Here is a 10,006-nt window from a genome sequence, read left to right as displayed (position 1 = left end):
TGAATTGGGTCTCTCCAAAAATTCATGTTGCAGACCTAACCTCTAGTACTTTAGAATGTGACTTTATTTGGAGATAAGCTTTTTAAAGATGTAAAATGAGGTCATGTGCATTTGGATAGGCCCTAATTCAGGAAATGACTGGTGTTCTTATAAGAAGAGATTAAGACAGAGACATGTACAGAGGAAAGACTATGTGACGACAGAAGGAAAAGACAACCATCTACAGGCCAAGGATAGTCCTCAAAATGAAACCAACTTTACCAACACCTTTATCATGGATATATAGCCTACAAAAGTGTGATAAAATAAAATTTTATTGTTTAAGCTATGCAGTCTGTGTACTTTGGTATGGCAGCCCCAGCAGACAAACAAAACCCAATATTATTGAAATTACTAACTCCATTCAACCAGCAACCATTATATATTTTGCTCTTATAAATTTGGCTAATACATTCTACTCAATGCCTGTTTTAATAGACTGTCAGTCACAATTTGCCTTCATCTGCAAAGGAACACAATACACCTTGATTAGGCTGCACATGGATACTTGCGTCTGCACACCTGTTATGGTGCACCATCTTTACAGACAAGATCTTAACTGTATTCATCTCTCTCCAGGAACCAAGGTATAACATTACACTGATAACATCTTCTTCCAAGGGATTTCATTGAACACACTCATTAAGGACATATTAGTTCAACATTCTTAAATCCTTCTTGGGTTCTGAAGGCAACCTATTCCTTATTTAAAAATTCTACTTCATCTCATGATGCTGCTACTTACAAATCAGCTGACCTTAAATGGAGTCCCTTCCAACAAAGGATATTAAAATCAATAAGTTTTTCAGTTAGTGCTCTCAGAGACTCTTTTATTGCAAAGTGTTTGGTAACCTCCTTGCACCCCTTCTAGAGTCTCTGGACCACCTATGATGGCATAATTTGCCTATGGGCTTTTGATTTTTAAAAAGCCTGCTTTTTCATTCCTGTGCTATAAATAATAAGAGTGAAAAATCGCTGACCACATATTGGCCTCTCCTGAAAATAAAGGCTCTCACAGACTCTCCTCACCTCGTTGCCCATTATGCTTTGGATCATGAAAGCAACAATTCACAAATTCATCATTGAGCTATTAAGGCCTTTCTGACCTGATTCAGGATGGAGCCAAATCTGGGTCCACTGACATGTTCCACCTACCAGAGAGGATGACTTCCCCTGTCCTCAGTTCCTTGTCAGACTCTACCTTACTGGAGGAAGTCTCTAATCTCCTAACCCTCTTGACTACCTGGGGTCCCTTGGGATTAACTGGGAGCTCATAGACAGTGAGAATGGAATTGCAGCCATCACAAACTGCAGAGCTAAATGGAATGTTGCTGCCTTCCATCTCTTAACCAGGATAACTCTGACAAAGCAGAGGACCCAAGGGTCAATGCAATTGGAAAAATTTTAGGCAGTCATTGTAACCTTGGATGCCCTGGACAGCATATGGCTTCATGTGCATATTTTTATAGACTATCTGACTATTGCTGAAGTTCCCTTGAGGCAAAGAAGTCAGGAATCTCTTGCCTTATAGATACCCAAAATATAAATCAAGGTCACACATGTCTCTGCATCCACTAAAGCCACACTACAAAGTCTCACCAGACACTCTTCATCCCCTTCAGAATTCTAGACATTACTGATAATAATCAACACACACATTTCATTTCTCAGAATACACAATGCTGGTATATTAAAGAGGGCATTCAATAAAACTTTCATTTCCCTGATTGGTCCAAGGCAGCTGGTTTAATTGAGAGGCCTGTTTGGCTCCTCAAGAACTCGTGTTTAAGTTACAAAATGACAAATGAACCCCTAAATGAGTGTCTGTCTTACCCCGGGCATTAGTCATTCTTAATTCAAGGCCCCTTAGCTTACTTATACTTCATAAAAACATTAACAAAACCTTCCCATCCTTCTTTCCTATTATTTTAAGAGGTATACAAGGTCTGTCCAGAAAAAAACCCAGCCATTGTTAATATAAGAACAGTTTGCGTGACATTGATGTAACCTGGCAGCCAAGGAGAGTGGACTGGAATGTACGTGCATAAACAATAAAAACCTCCCTGTATTAGTCACTGGGAGTGGTAGAGGCCACTGAATGAGCGTGTGCACTGTGTAGCTGTTGCATTCAAAATGACTGAGCAAGTAGAGCAATAAATCTGCATCAAATTTTGCATTACGCTTTAATGTTCCTCCACAGAAACTATTCAGATGATTCAGGAGGAGGAAGCCATGGGCAACTGGTGATTGGCAGCTTCATCACAACAACACACCTGCTCATGCATTATGTCTTGTGCAGAGTTTTTTGGTGAAACACCACCCAGGTGACTCAGCCCCCTTACAACCAGGTTTGGCACCCTGCAACTTCTGGCTTTTCCCAAAACTAAAATCACCTTTGAAAGGGAATAGATTTCAGACTGTGTATGAGATTCAGGAAAATATGACAAAGCTGCTGATGGAGATTGGAATAACTGCGTAAAGTATTAAGGTGCCTATTTTGAAGGGGACTGAGGTATCATTGTCCTATGTACAATGTTTCTGGAATCTTGTACCTTCTTCAATAAATGTCTCTATTTTTCATGTTACATGGCTGGATACCTTCTGAACAGACCTCATATTTATTGCCTCTATGTATATACTCACATGAGCTCTTTAATATGTTCCTTTAATATTTATGGGTTTTGGATCCTGCCCCCATTACAGAAGGGCTGGAAGCCAGTTGGAGGGCACATACTCTTCTGCCACTAGTTAACCATAGATTGGCCCATGGACCAGGCACAAGTCCATCTGTCAAGAATTTCACTCCCTGGCTGCTGTGGCTCAGTGGATTGAGCATCAGCCTGTGAGCCAAGTGTCGCTGGTTCGATTCCCAGTCAGGGCACATGACTAGGTTGCACGTCAAGTCCCCAGTTAGGGGCACGAGTGAGAGGCAACCACACAGTGTTGTTTCTCTCCCTCTCTTTCTCTTTTCCCCTCTCTCTAAAAATAAAACAAATAAACAAAAAATAAATAAAGTATTTTTAAAAAAAGAATTTTGCTAAGCTATTATTCCTTGTGTTATTGCCTCAACACCCACTTTCTTTAACCAAGCAGACTTCAGTGACCTGAAACAAACACTAGCACTCTCATGCAAGTGCATATCCTAGATAGTAGCCCACAAAATCACAATTAAATATAATTTTCTGATATGACTTCCCCAACAGCCCTTGTGATCAGCAGCATCCCCAGCCTCCTAGTACCTTCACCTTATGTGCCCCTTAAATAATACCCCATGTGCATTACCAAACCCTAATATTTTGGCTTGAATTGAGCAATCCAGACTTAGCCTGGGAACCTTAAAATACTCCAACCATGAATCCTAAAATAGTCTTGTGCCCCAGGTCTGGCTTCTCTTTGGCAACACTCTGCCTTGACATTTCCATGTGGCCCCTTGAGATGTGCCAGGTACTTCTTCCAGGACCTGTGAGTAATAAACTTGTCCATTTCAACTTCTCTTGTGGTCTATTGTTAAACAGCAGGTCACCATCCAGCACCCTTTTCTTCCTCTTAATAAGCATTAGGTGATAAGTGCATAACACCATTTGATAGAGAATCCATTTGAAATTAAACTTGCACTACCCCAAACATCTTCCTCAGTATTCAGGTTTTAAGGCATGAATAATTAATCAAGTCCCTCCCTCTGATCCTCTCCAAGAAATTAAAAGTAATGTTCTTGGTTCATTCCCATAGAAAGTGAGAGCTACCATGATGGGAAATTAAAAATAAAACAAAAACTCTACGTAGTAAATAAAAATAAAAATTTGAGATGATAACAGAATAAACATCATATCCCATACTGATGAAACCAGACGACCCCTCCTTGGTAACAATACATGCTAGAGACAAATCAACAACAGGCAAGAAAAGCCTGTTGACTGCAGCTACACACTGATCTGTTGACTGTTGGTCTTGTCATTGGTTTAGGTGCATCCATTAGTATGTGATCTGGAGTCCTGAACCCTCCAAATAAGCCATTGTTTCAACAAAAACAGAAATGCTGAGGGGTTCCATGCCATTGAGTTTGGCTGATACAGGACTGTCACCATTCAAATCAATATCTGAGACAAAGGACCCGCTGTTTTTAGTGAAACTGGAGGGCATGACTACAGGCTAAGCTAAAGTTCCAGCTTCACTAACAAATATTTAAATTGGTAAACAACTTGACACTTTATTAAAGATATGCACCCAATTAGGCCATATAATTTAAAACCTAGTTTCAAAACACCTCTTGCCACCCATCTGGGCAAAACTTAGGACTGTTGGAATCTTTTAGATTTGGGCATCCTTAATCAGGACTTTAATTGTATCAGTCAGGTTGCAGGACTTTGGTCCAATTACAGCAGTACCGTGGATGCCAGCATCATCTTTGCTAGCTCTTCACCTACTTATAAGGCCCCTTAAAAGATATTTGCAAGTTCCCAGGCCTAATATTTCTTTCAAATATCACAAATGGTTCAGCCTTATTAAGATACCATGGAGACACAAAAACATGACCTACATCAACCCAAGTGGGTATCTTCTAGGGAAGGATATGCCAGTCCCACATTTTAGATCGCATCACCCTAGTCCTAGAGGTCACCTCTTTATCACCCAGGAGATAACATCTCTTCAGAGCACATTGCCCCAACTCAAGACCTCACTACTGGAGATGCTTTTTCTCCTTGTACCAGAGATGCAACCCCTGACACTGAGACCACTGTCTCAACAATGCCGACAGACTGCCTCTCCTAAGGCACTGACAAGTTAGACATGGCACATTTCTTGTGTGTTCTTTCAATATTAGGGTTTTTATTGCATTCCATGAGCTCAATATTTACTTAATCCTTTAAATGCATCTACTCCTTGCTTTCTACCAAAATGTACACTATTACATTCCCATGCCTGAAGAGAAATCGGTAAAGGTTTATGCTATCTGTGACATTCGAAACATTAATGGAAGTTATTGCTTTCCCGAGAAGGAACCTGCTTCATATCAGTCCCCCTGGGAAGAGAACTCCCACGCTCCAGCACCTGCTCCTGCTCCCCATACCCAGCTTTCCACAATGACTCCCTGCCCTGCTTCTCCGTACATGCCCACAACAACCGCTAAGTATGTCCCCTTGGTTACAAACAAATAACACTAATAGTTCAGACCTCTCAACAACATTAACTGCTGGACCTGCCACCTTGGCTCAAGATATATATATACACCAAGACATTATTATAGTAGAAAATATAACTTATATTTTTAATACACTTTACAACTCTACCAAGATATCACTAAAGACCCTAAAATTGCAGATCTCTTTTTTTTGGCAAATATTACATAATGGGAAACTTGGTTATCAGCCAACGTACAAAGACTCCGTACATGTTAACTCATTTTTCTCAATTTTACTCTTATAATAAAATGTTTTCTATGTTGTTTAGACCAATCTATGTCATATCCTCTAAAAGGCTCCTCTACTATTTGGGTCACTCAAATACCCCAAATAGTCAAGTTCAAAACTAATGTCAAGATAACAACAGGTCGATTGTAATATAGTTTTTTTAAATTTTTTCCCAAGGCTGTCTTGACCCAGTTTTGAGGTCTTGGTGTAAGGTTAGCCAGTTACTCTTCTTAAGAGTTGATAAAGTTTATGCCCCAATACTTTCTTATCTGGCTCTCATACTTCAGAGGTATTATACACTAGCCTTCATTGAGACTAGGGACAGTCTCCATGCCTCAAAGCCCAAGAAATTATTCAAATGGCCTAATCCACAGGGAATGACACTAGCTAATGAATCCCACCCTCTTGATTTATATAATGTGTTCATTACAGCTCTAGCTTGCTGTTAACCTATCCTCAGTGCAACCCACTGTGTGGCTTTGCATGGAAGTCTCCTCTAGATTTGATCTGTAAGAACAATGAGTTACGTCTTTCATCCATATGAGTGTCATTGTGTTGTGTTCTGCCATTAAAAACATCTTTTTAATCTTATAAAATACCTATACAACAGACACCCCTGGCAATAGACTAAATGTGGAATTAAGTAAAGTTAATATATTCAGGAAACTTAGAGAGGAAAGTTGCCTGTTCTCTAGGTAAAATAAAGTATGCTGTTTTAGAGAACCCCAATAACAAAATATCCCCAGTATCTCTCACCCCTGGTATGACTTCTATTTCTACAAGCCAACATATCTTGAACTTAAGCTTTTTATTTGATTTTCAAGCCATGCACTTCAATCTTCCAATCTTTCACCCAATGTCTCTTTCTGAGGTAATTATCTGCAATGATGAACTGTGGTAAATTTGTGACTTCTGAGTATCTTTGATGATTAGAAAACATCTACAAAAAGTGTACGGAGCCCTGCCTGTGTGGCTCAGTGGATTGAGTGCCAGCCTGCAAACCAAAGGGTTGCTGGTTCAAATCCCAGTCAGGTCAAACGCCTGAGTTGAAGGCCAGGCCCCATTTGTGAGTGTGTGAGAGGCTACCAAACATAGATGTTCCTCTCCTTTTCTTTCTCCCTCCCTTCCTTTCTCTATAAAAATAAATAAATATACATTTTTCAAAATTACGTGGAAAAAAAGTATAACAATAAAGATGTGATTTTTAAGCTACTTCAAACTTAGGCTGGTGGATTGTGTTTGTTAGTGTGATAATGATAATAGTCTAGAAATGGAACATTTCTACTTAACAGTTCCCTAAAATGGCTGCTATATTGTTGAACGTGTTCCAAACATTCCAAGCATCAAATAAGGGGAAGAGGGATGAGGGATACTAGAAGAGATCTGCCAAGGAACATATATGTATATATGCATAGCCCATGGACACAGACAACAATGTGATGAAGGCTGGGGCTGAGAAGCTGGGGGAAAGGAGAAAGAGGAGGGAAAATAAGGGACATCTGTAATAGTGTAAATTTTTCAAAAATAAAATAAACAAGCAAATAAATGAATAAACAAATAAGTCTGTTAAAAATTAAACATGTGCCCCTGTAAGTTCCTAAATTTTCATACATGCACAAGCCATTTTATCCAATGTAGTCTGCACATTAAGTCAACTTAAACTCAAATCTAGCCTTTGCTTTGGATAGAAAAAGTTGTTACTATTTTGAGGCACTTTTCAAATTTGTATACAATTTGATGGACACATAGCTATTGGATTTTACTGAATAATTTTAACATCTTCACATTTTAGCAATTCATTCCATTTTTAAACTATATTTATATTTCTGAACCACACATGTTTCCTTGCATTTTTATATTATAAGTATATGCACAGGCTATAATTATTAGATAATTATTTTTGCCATATACCAAAATCAGATCATCTGAGTAAATGTATACATAAAAAATGAAGTCCTATAGAACCAGCTATTAATACCCCATGAATAAATACATTCATGAAAATATAATTTGAAAGCATAGTTATTCTTAAAAGATAGACAAATAAACTGATATTTATTCATTTTGGTTCCTATGGAAGGGTTATTATGATACATACAAGGATAAATGATGTATGTAAAAGTGTTAAAATATCTACCCAATTATGTGGAAAATTTTTTGCTGTCAAATAAATAGAGTTCCAAGCCATTATGTTAAATGTCAAATAAAAGATTATTCTTATATACAATTGCACCTATTCAGAATTTCAATTTTTCTCTGTTAGTAGAAAAAAAATTTCATGCTACATAATTTAATTATTTTAATTAAATTTATTGGAATGACATTGGTTAATAAAATTATATAGTTAATTGTACAACTCCAGGATACATCATCTGTATATTGCTTTGTGTGCCCACTTCTAAAGTCAAATCTTCCATCACCAAATATTTGACTCCCTTTACCTTTTCCAACCCCCTAATCCCTTCCCATTGTTATCTGTGTCTGAGTTTTTGTTTCTCTTGTTTGTTCATTTGTTGCTTTCAGTTTTATATCCCACATATGAGTGAAATCATATAGTTCTTGACTTTTTCTGTCTGACTTATTTTGCTCAGCATGATAGTCTCATGATCCATCCATGTTGTCACAATAACGGTATTTATTTTTTGTTTAGGATTTTGGAAGGAAGGGAGAAAGAGAGGGAGAGAGACATTAATGTGAGGGAGAAACATTGATATATTGCTTCTTGCATGCACCAAGACTGGTACCAAAACCACAACCCAGGCACATGCCCTGACCAGAATTGAACAGGTGTCCTTCAGCTTTGTGAAATGATGCCCAACCAACTGAACCACAGTGTTCAGGGCACAAAGGCAGTATTTCATCTTTCCTATGGCTGAGTACTATTCCATTGTATATATGTACCATATCTTTCCCATCCAATAATCTATCAGTGAGCACTCAGTTGTTTCCATATTTTGACCACCATGAATAATGTTTCAATGAACATAAGGGTGCATGTATCTTTGTGAATGAATGTTTTCAATTTTTTTGGGTGGTAGACACATAGAAGAGTAGTTGCTGGGTCATATGATAACACTATTTTTAATTTTTTGAGAAGCCTTCTTACTGTTTTCCATAGTAGCTATACCAGTTTACCTTTGCAACAGCAGTGAAGGAGCATTCCTTTATTTCCACAATGTCTCCAACACTTGTTACTTGTCTTGCTGATAAGAGCCATTCTAAGAGGTATGATGTGGTATCTCATTGTAGTTTTGATTTGCATTACCCTAATAGCTAGGATGTTGAGCACCTTTTCATATATCAGTTGGCCATTTGTTTGTCTTCTTGGAAGAAGTGTCTGCTCAGGTCCTCTGCCTATTTTTAATTGGATTGTTTGTTTATTTTTTGTTAAGTTGTTATAAGCTCTTTATATATTTTGGATATTATCTCCTTGATAGAGATGTTTGAAAATATCTTCTCCTATTAAGTTGGTTGTCTTTTTGTTCTGTTAGTGGTTTATTTTGCTGTGCAGAAGCTTTTTAGTTTGATATAGCTCTATTTATTTATTTTTACTTTTACTTCCCTTGGCACTGGAGACAAATTCATAAAATCCTCTCCAAGACCAAGGTCCTTAAGATTAGTACCTATATTTTCTTAAACGTAGTTTACTGTTTCAGGTCTTATACTTAGTCTTTTGATCCACTTTAAGTTATTTTTTGTGTATGGGGACAAACAGTTGTCTAGTTTTAATCTTTTACATGTGGCTATCCAATTTTCCCAGCACCATTTACTAAAGAGACTTTTTCTTTCCACCATTGTGTGTTTTTGACTTCTTTGTTAAAAATTATTTGCCTATGTACATGTGAGTATTTCTGGGCTCTCAATTCTGTTCCATTGGTCTGTGTGTCTGTTCTTCTGCTAATACCATGCTGTTTTAATTATTGTTGTTTTGTAGTATATTTGATGTCAGGGAGTGTGATACCTCCAGCACAAAATTTATTATATAATTCATATATAAGTAACTTTGTTAAATTATGCCTTCTATTTACATTTACTTTTAAAATTTGATATCAATATTGAAAATATATTGCAGACCTTTATGTTATCTTTCACTCAAGTAACTGCATATCAACTTTCTTAGTTTTAATGCTTATGATTTTAACTCTAGTTGAGAAAACTTTATATAAATTCCTTCAATGCATATTTTATCATATTGAATTTAATAAATGCATGCTATATTAGAAATGGTTCCCCAGAAAAAACAAAAATGAGATATGTATAAACATATTCAAGGAGATTTACTTTATGGAATTGGCTCATGAGATCATGCTGGCTTGATGAATTCAAAATCTGATTGTTGGAAAGCTGGCAGACTGGAGACTCGGGAAGGTAGTTAAGAGTCTCAAATCAGTCTGCTGGTGAATCAGGAAGAGCCAATGTTGCAGATGAAGTCCAATGTTGTACAAAAATTCCCTCTTGCTTGGAAAGGTTCAGTCTTTTGTTCTGTTCAGGCCTTCAGTTGATTGGTTAAGGTCCATCCACTTTACTCAAAGTCTACTAATTGAAATGTAAGCTTCATC

Source organism: Furipterus horrens, unplaced genomic scaffold, assembly GCF_987537825.1.
Source record: "Furipterus horrens unplaced genomic scaffold, mFurHor1.1.pri manual_scaffold_5, whole genome shotgun sequence".
Classification (NCBI taxonomy): Eukaryota; Metazoa; Chordata; class Mammalia; order Chiroptera; family Furipteridae; genus Furipterus; species Furipterus horrens.
The sequence above is the reverse complement of the archived record's forward strand: the minus strand, read 5'-3'. Positions refer to the sequence as shown.